Source organism: Rhinolophus sinicus, linkage group LG05 (genome assembly GCF_036562045.2).
Source record: "Rhinolophus sinicus isolate RSC01 linkage group LG05, ASM3656204v1, whole genome shotgun sequence".
NCBI lineage: Eukaryota > Metazoa > Chordata > Mammalia > Chiroptera > Rhinolophidae > Rhinolophus > Rhinolophus sinicus.
This window is the reverse complement of record NC_133755.1, coordinates 155087773-155102134: the sequence shown is the minus strand read 5'-3', so window position 1 is coordinate 155102134 and position 14362 is coordinate 155087773. Positions and strand designations below refer to the sequence as shown.

The 14362-nt window shown below is 38.3% G+C and overlaps 1 protein-coding gene across 27 annotated transcripts in view; it reads left to right on the top strand.

Annotated features, from left to right (window-relative positions):
• The window catches only part of EPB41L2 (erythrocyte membrane protein band 4.1 like 2), a 210774-nt gene extending 197285 nt beyond the window's left edge, over positions 1-13489 (top strand). For all 27 annotated transcript variants that reach the window (XM_074333571.1, XM_019729415.2, XM_074333585.1 and 24 more), the window contains one exon: positions 12248-13489. The gene's annotated coding sequence lies outside the window, so the exon portion shown is untranslated. The remainder of the gene's footprint in view (positions 1-12247) is intronic.
• Positions 13490-14362: the final 873 nt, after the last annotated feature.

Sequence of the window (14362 nt, the reverse complement as noted above, 5' to 3'; positions counted from 1 at the left end):
GGCGAGCAGCCAAAAGATGGAATGACACAGGAGTGGACTCTCCTCCATTCACTCATTTTATTCCTTTATTTGCTTATTATACAAATATACATAGAGGGCCGTGAGATACCATCTACTGTTTTACTCTGGAGATTTCAAATCAAACAAGGTCTGCACTCACAGACAGTAAGTCAGTGCTGAAAAACAGCTCCAAGTTCTGTGCTGTGTTCTGAATTGGGTTTAGTGGGAACAAAAAGATCTCTAAATCAGGATGGAGCGTCTCACTTGAGCTTCAAGGTGAGTAGGAGTTAGCTCAGTGAAGAAAGGCATGGAAGAAGGAGGGATTCCAGGCAGGATATGGTGCTGTGAACTTGACACCCTAGGAACAGCTGGATTGCAGAATACTTACAGGAGAGTGATGGGAAATGAGGGGAGCAGAGAGGCAGAGGCCTAGTCATAAAGAGTCTTATAATCCAAGCTGAAGAGGCTAAACTTGATCCTGAAAAGCTATCCGTACTTCTCATGTATTTGAGAGATGGTAAGTAGGAAGAGTTTTGTGACTGGGTGACTGTTTGCATGAGACTGTGGAAATTAGTGAATTGGAAGGGCGGAGGCACAGAGGAGACTCCCAGATAACGAATGCCCAGGTTTGTCGCTTGGGCAAATGAGTCGATGGTGTACCTGTAATTTCAGTCGTGGAATACATGTTTCGTTTTTCACATGGCATGTGCAATGTCACCAGTCCTTTGCTCTTAGCTATCTTAAAGCAGAAATGTTGTTGTTTTTTTCCTGTGGTACTATGTAGGAGAGACCAACTGTCTTAGGTATTACAGAAGAAGCTTGGAAATGAATCAATAAGGCCCATCGTATAAACACACAACATGGGTAATTGGAAATTTACCAGGTAGTCGGAATGTTAAGAGGAAGTGTAGCATAGCACATTTTCAGGGTTCAAATCTATTTTGTAGTTGTGTGGCCTGGACAGGCTGTTTCACTTCTCTGTGCCTCAGTTCTGTCATCTGTAAACTGGGAATGATAATAGAATTTACAGAAGGGTTTGTTTCCAAGGCAGGTTGTAGGAACTTTTCATAACATGTAAGGTCAACCATGAATCCTTTTTTGTTCTTAAGAGTCAAATAAAAAGGAAGATTTTTATCCCTGAGATGTTGACTTTGAGAAATGTCTACGGAGAGGTCCAGGAGGCAGCCAGGAGCTCTGAGAGATAGCACAATACTCTTCAGATCAGGAGATGGAGATTTGAAGGTCATTCGAAAATGTCATCTACTGATGTGAAATCTTCTATTTGAGTGAGTTATCCAGGGACAGGCCAGAGAGTTCAGACCTGGGGAGCAGAGGACACAGAGGAGGAGGAACCAAGAGGAAGGAAAAAACAGACAAAAGGGTGTCATAAAAACTGAGAGAGGATAACTTCAAGGAGAGAGTAACCAAGTATTAATATGGCAGAGAAATCAAGCGACTATGAGGTTGGACAGTTAAGTTCTCGAACTCATCCTAGAAAGTGCTACATACCTCTGCTGAATATCACTATGGTCACCTTCAAAGTACTCCCTTCAGAAAGCTATGCACCGATGCCAGTGCCTAGTCCACCCTTCAAAGCAGTTTTGGAACTCTTTTTCTGGAATGGCCATCAGAGCTGTCATTGTAGTACCCTTAATGTCCTGAATGTCATCAAAATATCTTCCTTTCAGTATTTCCTTTATCTTCAGGTAAAGAAAAAAGTCATTGGGGGTCAGATCAGGTGAGTAGGGAGAATGTTCCAATACAGTGATTTGATTACTGGCTAAAAAGTCCCTCACAGACAGTGCCCTGTGAGCTGGTGCATTGTCGTGACGCAAGAGTCATGAATTGCTGGTGAGAAGTTCAGGTCATCTAACCTTTTCACATAGTCTTTTCAACACCTTTAAACAGTAAAATCGGTTAACTGTCCAATTGGTACAAATTCATAATGAATGATCCCTCTCATATCAAAAAAGTTTAGCATCTTCATTGCAACAAGTTCGCAAACTTAATTGTCAGACCTCGTATGTCCTTGGAAACTGTTGGTACAGAAGGAACCTGGAGGCGTTGGCAGAGCTTCTTCAGTGGGCTACTAGTAGGGATGGAGCCCTGAAATGGGTTGAGGAAATGGGGATTTTACATGGCGAGTGCTTTCACGAAGCTGAAAACAATAATAGGGACTTTCGCTTTTCTGTCCACTCCGCCTGAGAAGATGGAGAGTATTGCATTAGGTTCCACAGAGTCCCCAGAGCTAGTGTATGATTACTCACGACCTGGCAAATTGATCATTCCTTGGAACCTGTTAGATGTACCCTGAATCCCAATCCACAATCCGTACTAAGTACATAACTAAGTTAGTGGTTTTGCTTTCTGTGTTGTGCATTCATGAACACCAATTTCTAAAATAGATAATTCTGTGTTCAAACCAACATTTCAACTCAGGGTGAAGTTCATCGCTTCAAAATGAACTCACAATGCTACGTCACTGCCTTGACAGGAGAGAAGAACCCTGTTGGCTGACCTGAGCTCTAGCTCATTAGGAGCTACTCATTTACACGTGGGCCCTGAGCATCTCCCTGCTGTTGAACGAGAAGCACAAGCCTGTTTAACTCCAGATGACTGTTTTTACTTCAGGAGCCAGGCGGTTTTCAGGCATATGAAATGCGTTCCATTTTTATTTTATTCTATTTGTCTAGTTGTAGTAGTCTCATTCCTAAAATTAGCATTTTAGTACAGTTTAGTTTTCGATATAGATTAATCAAACCTAGACGTGTTATACATAGAAATGAAAAGCCATTTTGGATTTAGTGAGTTTCAGGCATAGCCATTTTTCACTCTGGAATGCTATGGAATGTTCACTTTTAATATTTATAAATCTGGAAGTGCTATCAATGAGTCAGTTACAATATATTATATTTAAACTACCAAACAGAAGAGGCGCTGGATGCCACTGCTGTGGTACATATCTTAGTTTCTGGTAGTCATTCATTCCCCAGGGGTTTTCTTGGACAAAATCATTATTGACTTTTGTTTGTGCAAATGAACTTATCTTTATTTTGTTTTCCTGGTAATAAGAAAAGAGAGGAGGTTATAATTTTTAAAAGCGAAAGACAGTACAAAATGTAACTGACCCATAATTCCTCTGCTAATCTAATAGGAATAGATACTTCCTATTATCTAGAGATAGATAATGCCTTTTCACAGTGTGTGTGTGTGTTATGTGTGTGTGTGTACACATTCACACTTGCACTCACACCTCAATTTATATAGGTTGGGACTATTGACTCTGTTATATATGCTGTTTTTTTCTCCACCTCACAGTGCATTGTAGGTAACGTTCCTTGTCATTACCTCATCATTTTTCAATAGCCGTTAAATAGATGTGCGATGGTTTATTTAACCTCTATGAATGGGTATTTAGATTGTTCTTCAGTTTTCACAATTATACACACACCTGCAAAGATTATACTTGTTGTATACATTTTTGTGTGTTAATTTCATTGTTTCTCTAGAGCAGATATTTTTAAAGATCAGAGTTGGTATGCTACCAACGGTTTTAGACCTATTGCCAAACTGTCCACCTTCAAGTTTCTACAAAGTTAGACTCCTGCTAGCAGTTTATGAGCATCCCTGTGTCCCCACACTAAAGATTATAAGACATTTAAAAAATATTTGCCAATCCCCCCTTTCTTTATAAATTGTGAGGAAAGGGCAATTTTTAATTGTTGTTTTTTCCATTGCTAGTAAAGTTGAAATATACACACACACACACACAATTTGCTTTTCTTTGAATTGCCAGTTTGTGTCCTTTGTCCATTTTTCTATTCAGGTGTTTATTATATTTTATCTCTTACAGGTTTGTTAAAGTTGTTAATCCTTCACAAATGCTGCTTATATCCTCCAGTTTTTCATTATCATCGAGGATTAAAAATGGTACCAAAAAGGGGCAGCAGGGCAAGGCAAATTTTACAAATTGAAGACATGCAGGCCATATTCAGAGTTTTCTTTTTTGGCCCAAGCAAAATTTTTTAGAATTTGAATTAATTATTAATGCTTAAATTGGGAAGATGCCAGCCATTTTAGAAACATCAGAAGCTCTGACAACACTGAGCATGCTGTCTTTCATGGCTGCAGTGGCTGAATGTCCCTTAGACAGGGAGGAGCTCTCCAAGTCACCAGCATCTTTTCATGTTGAGGTCCTTGGTATCTAGTCTCCTTACTCATCTGTTACCCACCTGGCCTCTGAAATGGGTGGAAGTGGTGGTTATGAATTTATTATACTCTACTCTAGGGCATATTTAAGAGTATGGAAATTAAGAGTATTCAATTTTAAACTGTGTATAGAGTGTATTCTTCTCTCTTTCTACCCTTTTTTATGAGGGAATAGAATCCTAGTTTCCATAGGTCACTTATACTCAAGAATCATAAAATGCCATCCATATGCATAGCTAAGTATAATTTCATTTATCTCAAGAACTTGTCTGATGTTAGACATTCCAGATAGTATTTTTTTTGACATGGAAATTCATGGGTGAAAGTAGGCAGAAATTTTGCTATTGCAACTAATTAATTTGTGTGTGTGTGTGTGTGTTTATGATACTCTGGTCTCATAAGGATTACATTCCAAGGACATATTGGACCTATGTTTATTTAACTCTCATGCATGAAAATAGTTCAGTGAGCATTAGTGGGAATTTGGACCTCTTATGTCCAGTGAGGTAGCCAGTACCCATAGGTGGCTATTGGGCATTTGAAATGTGGCTATTCCAAGTGGAGGTGTGCTTTAAGTGTAAAATAACATACTGAATTTTGAAGACGTAAGAAAAAAATGTAATAAGTCAGAGTGTTGGGTCTGGAGAGGAATTCTTTTGATTCCTACTAACATTTCTATGAGGAAAATATTAAATGAAAACTTAGCAAGTTTTGTTCTTACATACTTCAAAGACAGTTTTCTAAAAGATGATAAGGGTTTTGTTACTATTTTTCAAGTGGAACTTTTATTTGATGCAGTAGAGCGGTATTTTCTCATCTCTACTTATGAATCTAAGATTGACAAAAGCTTAGCTAAAATAAAGTATAATGAGTGTAACCTTAACCATAGTGTCCTTGTTATTTAAACAAAGCTTTAAGATTTTGTAAAATGCTTTCATAGCAAGTTCCCACAAGATTTGAACCTAACAGAGTGAACCAGAAGACCTTACTCTAGCTTTAGGGTGAAATACTAACTACTGTTAAAAATCTTTGTCAAAGCCTCAGAGATTTGGGGAAACCAGTTTTTTAAAGAAGTAAGCGTCCTGGGATCTCATAGATATAGTTATTCAACAAAAGCGAATGGAAAAATGAACCCCAAATCCCCCCTTACATCGGCAGAGGAAAGTAATGTGAAGACAGGCGGTGGTGCTTTCTTCCTTGAGACATAATGCAGTTCTGTTTCTTCCCCTCCCCTAACCCCTGTTCTTGAGACTTGCCTTGCAGATTAGTCCCTATTACTTTCACTCATGGATTCATTAATGTATATTGTGAACCTACATGGTCAAGGGGCTATTATAGATGTTAAAAGAAAGACAACGGCGTAGGAACATGTATGCAAATGGCATTAGGGTAAAAATAGTATTTTTCAAGAGAGGCCTAGATAAAGGGCTATGAAAGTGGACAGGAGAGACTTTCTGATTCAGGGAAGACCTCCCTTTTTAGGTGGCAGGAAAGCTCTTCTGTGCAGGTCTCTAGGGAGATTTGAATATATGGGCAGAAAGGAAAGAGCATATAGAAAAACAATGGGATGGATATCAGGAAGAGCAATTCCTACATTATAGCTATGTGGTGAGTGCCCAGCAGAACTGGAAAGATTTGTCAAAGGCAAATTGCCGAAGGTATTCCATTCTCCGTTTGTACTTTAGCTTAGACTTTGCTCTGTAGGTCATCTGCACAGGGTATCTGAGTGTGGGAAGAGCACTTTCAGCATGGTCCTTCCTAGGATTCATTCATCAGTAGTGTGTAGGATTGATTGAAAGGGGGCTAGCTTAGATGAGGTGCTCTGTAAGGAAACCATGATACTGATTCAGGTGACTATTAATGGAGAAACTGAACTGGCTATCTCTACCTTTAAGAGTAGAATTGAATTGAATTTGGTAGCAAAACTAGGCTTGAAATATCATGTATGAAAATCTATAAAAAAAATTAATGTTTGCTGAATGCCTCCTCTGTGCCAACTTTGAGAACTTTGCCATGTGTCACCTGAATTAGTTCTTACAGTCGTCTGTCATGTAGATGAGGACACTGAGACCCTGAGAGCTTAAGTCCCTCACCCAAGTCACAGTCGGTGAGTGGCAGAGCCAGAACCAACCCTCTGTCAGTTTGAATCCATGTCACATATTGCTTTGCAGAAGAATTCATGATGGAATCTTTCAAGTAAACTCCCACCAATGTACTTGAAATATGACTCATTTTAGAAATAATTTATTTTGTACAAAGTGTATTTCAGATTATGGCTATTGATATAAAGCTAAGTGAACAAGTCAAACCATACTTTATAAACATCATGTTTTAAAGTGAGGTAAAATTTGATGGTGTTTTTATTTGACAGGATATTCTGAAATTACGGCATGGTAGTCATTTAATTATTTAAGTAGAGTGACTTAAATGTGTCAAGAATAAAGATTCTAATAGAAATATGACTGTTAGCTTTCAAGGAAACCCATTTAATTGGCCTGAAGAGATCACTGACAGCTTACCCTTTCCTCAAAGGTAAGGGAGTTTAAACTGGCTTAAAAACAAAAAGAAAGCTTTGACCATCACAGGGTGGAAGGTAAGGGAATTGTTCTTCCTAAAACCCCTTCAGTAGGGGAGGCGACTACAGCTGTGCAGACATACCTTTGAAAAAATGGAAATATAGGGAAAACGTCTCAAAATTGACTCTCCTGAAAGCAAAAAAACTTAATTGACTTGTGATTGTAGCAAACTGTGAACTGAATTTTTGTCCTTGGAATGAAATTGTGTTAGTGTGTATGTTATCAAACACAGTAGGTTGGCGTTCAGAGGAGATGGAGATCAGGGATTCCAGCCTATCCCGAAAGACCTAAATCTGAGCCGCGGGTCTCAAAGGGCCCACATGAGAGCCTTGTGCAAAGAGAGGCACCAAAATAGCATGAATATGTTGAGGCAAACCAGGAGAAGTGAAACCATTTTGCCGAATTATTTGTAGACTAGGTACTGAGTCTCATTTAACTGAAAAAGAAAAAACATGAGATTTAATTTTCCCCTCTATATTCAGCAGACACACAAAGTAAATGTGAAAGAAGGGAATAGCAATAGGTTAGCAGTAGCAGATTTAATATAAACGTGCTCAAGCTTAATGGTCTCAGACCACTTTACATTCTTAAAAATTGACAAGCCCAGAGAGCTTTTGTTTATGTGAATTGCATCTAATGAAATTGGCCATATTATAAATCAAACAGTGAAATTTAGCATATTATACATCAAAATTGTATCTATTGACATTTATCATATTATAAATCAACAGTTTTTAAAATATTTATCCAGTTAAAAATGATCACTTAGTGAAAGAAGCCTGTCTGAAAAGGCTATTATATTGTGTGGTTCCAATTATATAATATCCTGGGAAAGGCAAAGTGACTGACAGTAAAAAGATCAATGGTTGCCACTAGTATCGTCAGAAGAGTCTTTAAATATTGGGAAGCTATCAAGCTCCTAGAGGCCAAAATACAATTTTCCAAAATGCTAATTTTCAGCTCAAAGTTTGAATTTTATCATTGGCAATAAGTACTGTCAATTGTTTTCCCTGAAGTGACAGGCTCACTTCATTTTCAAGAAAATGCCTGCCAGGCACCAAATTCAATAGAATAGTTTGTCACTAATTCTCTCAAGTAAAAAAGGTGTTCTATGAAAATAACTGGCTTCAACTCACTATTTAAACATCCATATAAATCAGACGTCCATGGTACTTCTGTAGGCAGCACTCCTGTCTTACGCAGACTTTCCCATTTCATCACACAGAATATTAAGAAATGTATACAAGGACTAAGATGTAAGAAAATTGGTAATTTTTTGGTTCATCAAGATCATTCCTAGTAAGTGAAACTGGCTGTCTTTCTTTTTTATTTCTTCTGCGAGAGCGTGGTAAAGATATAATCGGTGCCGCTGCCTTGACCTGTGCTAAGTTGCCAAAGGTTTGTTCCCCATTGTTGCCGCCACCCGTAGTGAAAATGTCAACACCCTGAAAAGGGTAAACAATGCCTTAGCATGATTATGACATCACTTCGACTTGACCCCTGGAAAGAGACTCAGTGACTTCCAAGGTCTACAGACCACCACACTGAGAACTGGTGGGTCTTAATTATAGTGATAACACAAATATTGTGAGAATTGACTATTTCCTGGGTTAACCAGTTAGAAATTTATCATACTTGCATTTTTGTTTCTAGGATTATTATGTTCTCACCATGGAAATTCTGTTTAACAATTAAAATCAAATATGCAAATTAAGAACCAAGGAAGAATGAAATGAAAATTAGCATTAGAAATAACTGAAATTCATATTTAAAACTGAACTTTGCACTTGAGTGTATGGACCTCATTTTTATTTAAGAAATAGTTGCGTTGTGTCTTACATAAATATTTCATTCATATTTTTGTGATCTCTGCTTATATTACTGCCTTTGGTAATGGAATCTTCATTAATCTGAAGAAATGTGTTTCCTTGCATTGTTTTAATTTTTCTGGATAAAAACCACAGTCTTGCATGTTTACTGAGACCCTCCCCTCTGGGAGTCTGTACCACTAAAAGGCAGTGTTTCCAGTGGTTTGTATCAAATGCTTTATAAAAGGTGCACGTTTGCAACTTACTGAATCAGTATCTGGAGTAGAGCATGCTCAGGAATGAGAACCACTCCCTCTGTGAGCCTTTTGTCTCTGGAAACTCTGAGGTTATGCTTTTCAGATGAGGTATAGAACTTCTGTGCTTGAACTTGACTGATTTCCCACTGCTCACCATGACATACCGAGAAAGATAAATTTAGGAACACGCTGAACCCTCTGTGAGGACTTAAGTCAACACAGGTAACCGACATCATGCATCCCTGAAGAGTTTGGACGTAGAATTAGACCTCTGCTTAGATGAAACCCATCTGATCACAGATGTGAGAAACCTGTTCTCACGTTGGCCAAAAGAGGGGGACATAGGCTATGGAATGTGACTATAGTAGCTAGAAATGTTCACTGACATTGTATAGTCTAAGGTGGGAAAACTGAAGCATAGAAACAGTGGTTTGGGGTTTTGCTTGCGTGACCAAAATTCTAACACATGAAGTATAGTCCGTATATTTAACAGCTAACACTCTTATTCAAATGCCAAGTGTGAATGGTTATGATGTTGTCAAAAGTGAAAGCAGGTTGAGGTAATCCCAGTAATCAATGCCTGTCAATTTGTATAAAGATGTCAAGACTTCTGTGAACATGAGGTAGAATTCAAGCTTTAAAAAGGAGTTCCTGACACTGTACAGCTCTTAATGTGACGAACCAGTACCTCGTTTTCACTTTGATTGGGATATGGGATGAAAGCATTTAGACCCAAAATTTAGTCTGTTAAAAATGGTCAAATATTAAGTGTTGTTTTTCTCACAGACACATGCCAAAGGGACAGAAATTAGAATGTCTGATGCTTGTGTGCCTATGGCATTGGTGATTCCATCCTTATCTTCCCAGTTAGACATTTACTACTTGGGATTTCTGTATGTTTAAGTACAAGAAGCAGTCAAGAAAAGCTAGGTGAATGTGTAAATAAAACAACTTCATATAATAAATTACTCCCTATTCATGTGGAACAATAAGGAACTGGGGTGTTAGAAACATTGAATATCTAATTAACTCAGATTTGATTTACTGCCTTTTTAAAGAATGGGGGGGGGGGAAATGTATTTAACATTAAAATTACAATAAGTGTAATTTTCTTTGATTCTGAAAGCTAATTGGAATCCTTAAAGCACACATTCAGATTATCATTTGTAATACTTGTTACCAGAAAAAAAAATTTATTTTACTTTCTAGTGGTTTGATTGCGAATAAATGAAAGTAAATGATATTTGACTTTACATGGGTCCCTATGTCTTTTCCTCTACATATATCTCAATAAATATTGAAGCTCTTTGAAATCAAGATCTCTTTCGTTCAGTTCCTACGTACTCCTAGATTTCTGGTTCTTGTCTACTAATAAGTTTGAAACAAGTTTAATTTTAGCTTTTCTTTACAAACTGACATTGAAATTTATGGTGAAAACAGATTCAGTTAAATAGAGTAACATGGAGCCCAGAGGAAATGGAGAAGAGAATCCCAAACCTCGTTCTGTCTGTAGGTTCCCAGGTACTGGTAACATCAGGGGGTCGTTTTCTAGAGCACAAGTTAGGCAGAGTAGCAGCCGTGTTCCACAAACGATGCACGTTCCTGAGCAAAGAAAACAGCTACTAGCTCTCAAAGAAAAAGAACGGATAGCGTGACTGAAGGTCACAGATAACTTCCCAATCCAGTTTGATTGGTCGTTTTATCCATTCCCCCTCACCATCCTCCACATTTCTTTTCATAATTACTAACCTAAAAAAAAGACAAAGTTGTGTTTTCTCCATTGATTATTTCCCTGCCTAGAATCAAGCATAAGTACTGATGAGTAATGAAATATCCTAAAGCAGACAATAGGGTGGGAAGGAATCAATTTGATCAATATGTCCTTAATAATTAGACTATAATAATATCTGTGATACATCTAAATGGTAGGGAGTTTTTTTCATTAAAACAAGACTTAATTTTATCTAACCAAAAGAGTGTATATTCTACTTGACTTTGGGACTAGTGTCTCTCAGACATTAATTACCACCCTCTACTCTCTTCTGTAATCGCCTACCATTATTTACCAAAACTTCCAACCAAGCTGAAATATAAAATGAAACAGTTTTCTTCTTAAAACCCTTTTCTCTTTCAGAGACAATATGCCATCCTTATTTTTTGTCTGCCTCCCTGTTCACTCCTGTGTTAGTCCTCTTTCCTGCCTACTTACCCTAGGTGGTGGGCTTCTAAGACTCGTGTCTTTCATTTTTCCTTATATTCATACGAGACTAATTCTGTCTTTTGGGTTCACTTGTCCCTTTGTGCTAAGAAATCCACGTCCCTCATCCTTAGACCTCACCTGGGCTCTAAGCCTGTCATTCTCCCTCTGTATTTGAGGTCCCAGCCTCCAAACCTGATGGTCTGCTCTGGTACTTCCTTCCTAGTCACCACACTCTGATTCTTCTTCAGTCGGATCTGTCAAAGTCCTCTTATACCTGACCTTTGTCATCTTCCTCATGCAGCCGGGACTGCCACAGTGGCCTCCTGACTGGTGTTCCCACCTGCACTCCACCCGCCTTTAGGCTGTTCATCACACTGAAGCCGCAGGGATGTTGTCAAATCATAAATCCGGCCATGGCAACCCTTCCTCAAAACCAAAGGAGAATCAAACAACCTCTGCTGGACTTGTCCTGCCCTACTTGAACTGGCCACCCCTCAGCTCTCTGACCTCTCATCCCTGCCTCACTCTGCTTTGAATCATTGCAGTAGATTGACAGATGGTCTTCTTATCTAATGCGCTTCCTGAATTCATTCTTTATTAGATCAAGTTTATAGTTTTTAGTCTGGTGTTAATGAGTAGACCTAATGTTTGTGACCTTACCTTTCGTTACTCACCATACCATTACTTAGCTTCAGTAAGGTCCATTTCTTCACTACCCTGTTTCTCCCATTCGTTCCTGCCTGTGTCATACCCATCTTAATATCACATCACCCACTTTCTCACTTCCAAGTCTCTCTCCTCATTCTGCTCTCCCCACCTGAAACTCCCATTCCCTTCATTTCCATGAAGTTAGAATTGACTTTGTCTTTCTGTCTTCCTTGAACCTAGCTTTAAAAAATATACTGGTTTCTCTTTTTCAGATTTTTACTATATGAAATACCTCTTTTTTGTAATTAACTTTTTTAGTTATTTGCCAGTTGTTTCTAGTATGTTTGTCAATTCTCCAGATATTTTAAGGACCTTGGGTAGAACAGATTCTCATGGGTGTCTTCAGATAAGCATATTATTTTCTGAAGAACTAGGCAGACAGTAACCGTTGATTACTTAATTTGGAATTTGATGAATATTACTTACAATTTTTTTTTCAAGCCTTTGTCTTTGGAATAGTTAACCCTTGTCTCTTTTTTTTCCCCATAGAATTTCATTTTTTAAACAACATTCAACTTTGTGAACCTGAAGAATTTTGACCATTCCAAGTCTTAATGCCACACCACTACTCCAGCGAACTTATACTACGACTGGTAACAATGACCAGAAGCCTGAAGAATTAAAATGCCAACACCAAACCTTCCCTTAACAGCTCTGGTCTGTACTGTTCCCTCGCATTTTAATATACTATTTTATAACCACTTCTAAATATTCTTGATTATTTCTTTTTTCTTTTCTTTTTTTTTTTTTTAAGTTAGGGAGTTTTGGTTTTGTTTCCTGGTTACTTTGTGTACAACTACCTGCTTTTTACAACTCATTTTGATCAAACGATAGTGAACAAAGCCAGCCCTGGCTGGTAAGGTGCTGTTGTGCGGAAAGGAAACTCTGTGACTAATTTAGATAGTGGCTTTCCTTCTTCCAGATTCTTCCCAGTGAATTCCCACGGAAGTACAGTAAATATTGACAGACTTTTCACATTGCAGTCAACATCCTGTGTGAGAAAATATTAATACAGATTAAAAAGCCTTTCTTACATCTTGACAATGTTCTAATGTTTGAGAAATTCATTGGGGATATTTTTTTTTCTATGGAAGCCTTTTGACTTTCCAGTCCTGTGACTTTGTACTTTTAGTAGAAAGTCAGAGACTCTGCCGACTGGAGAATTATGACGAAGTCCGCTGACCATGCACTGTGTTTGGAGACCACAGTGCCAACGCTTCTCAGACACATGCTCTCCGGCAGCATTCCGGAAACAGGAGGGGAGACAGAGAAAACGAGTTCTTCCCTTCTACTGAAAACTATTCAGGCAGCTTAAAACCTTAGTGCTTTCTTTCTTAACATGTCCAGATTTCAGTCCTTTTCCATTATTTGAAAACTTGTGTAGAACACTTGCTTTGTATTAAACCTCCTCGTCTACCTGTAAAACTGACCTTTTGTTACTGAGCAGGTCTAACTCTTTCAGTTTGATGATTCACCCGGGTTTGAGGATGCTGGGGAGAGGAGTAGGGGCTGTGGTGGGTTTTTTGGTGGTTATAAGAAAGCTATGCCATTTGAAGCTGACACCAGAGACCTGACAGGGACCTATTAACTGCATTGAACATCTTTTCCTTTGCTTTTGACCCTATGTATAGTTACGAAGCCATATTAGATTTATAGCAGCTTCAAGTTGTATTAAATGATATTTTGCTTTCTGTAATACTGTTATAAAATAAAGTTTGTTTATTCTCTAAACTTGGCATTCCTCCAGTGATATTTTCAGTCACAAGTCCTGTTATTTTGTGGAATGGAGCATTTTTAAAATCTGTTACTCAGATCTTTTAAAATTTGATGCTGCTGCCAACATCACCAATTTCCAGTGGCCAAGGGATTGTTGCAAGTTCTTAAATCTAATGTTTAGAATTAGAATGCCAGATTCCTCTGCTTTGTTCCATAATCCACGCCAGCTTTTATGGATTCTCCAATTGATATTTTTGCTTGTTTTCTTTGTGTATTTTTTGTTTTGATTCAGTAAATACTTTAGTTGTACTATCTCAATCCTGCTCTTCTGGTTCATGTTCTGCTTTACTGTCCACTGGGCCTTAAAGCATCAGGCAGAACAGGCTCTGCCAAGGGCTCGTCCAGGCCTAATTGGGATGGTTCATTGTGAAGTTTCTGCCCCGACCCATCAGATAAGTGAGGAATTTTCTTTTAAACATTAGAAGCATTGCACAGCAAGTGACTAACAGGGTATATTCCATTTAAAATGCTATGTAGAATTGCGTTCCCTCGTCATTTAAAGTGAGAATGTTAAATATAATTTGCATGGCTGTCTTCTTTGGGATCTGTTTCCACTGAATTCTCTCTCACCTTGTGAAAGGTCTTTCTCACTTTCTCTAGAATGATTACAAAAACAACTCCTTCTCTCTGGAGAAGCCTGTCTCGTAAGCCAAGCCTTAGAAATACTGTGGAACCAACTGTGGTTCTGTAAATGTATTCTTCGTCAGAAAGCCTGTACATACAATATTCATATTTATAAAGCAGAGGTTGAACTTGCCAGATCCACATCCCTCCATACATGTAAAGATCATTGCAGTGATAGGAAGTGGGTGTGGCCACAGTGGTCCC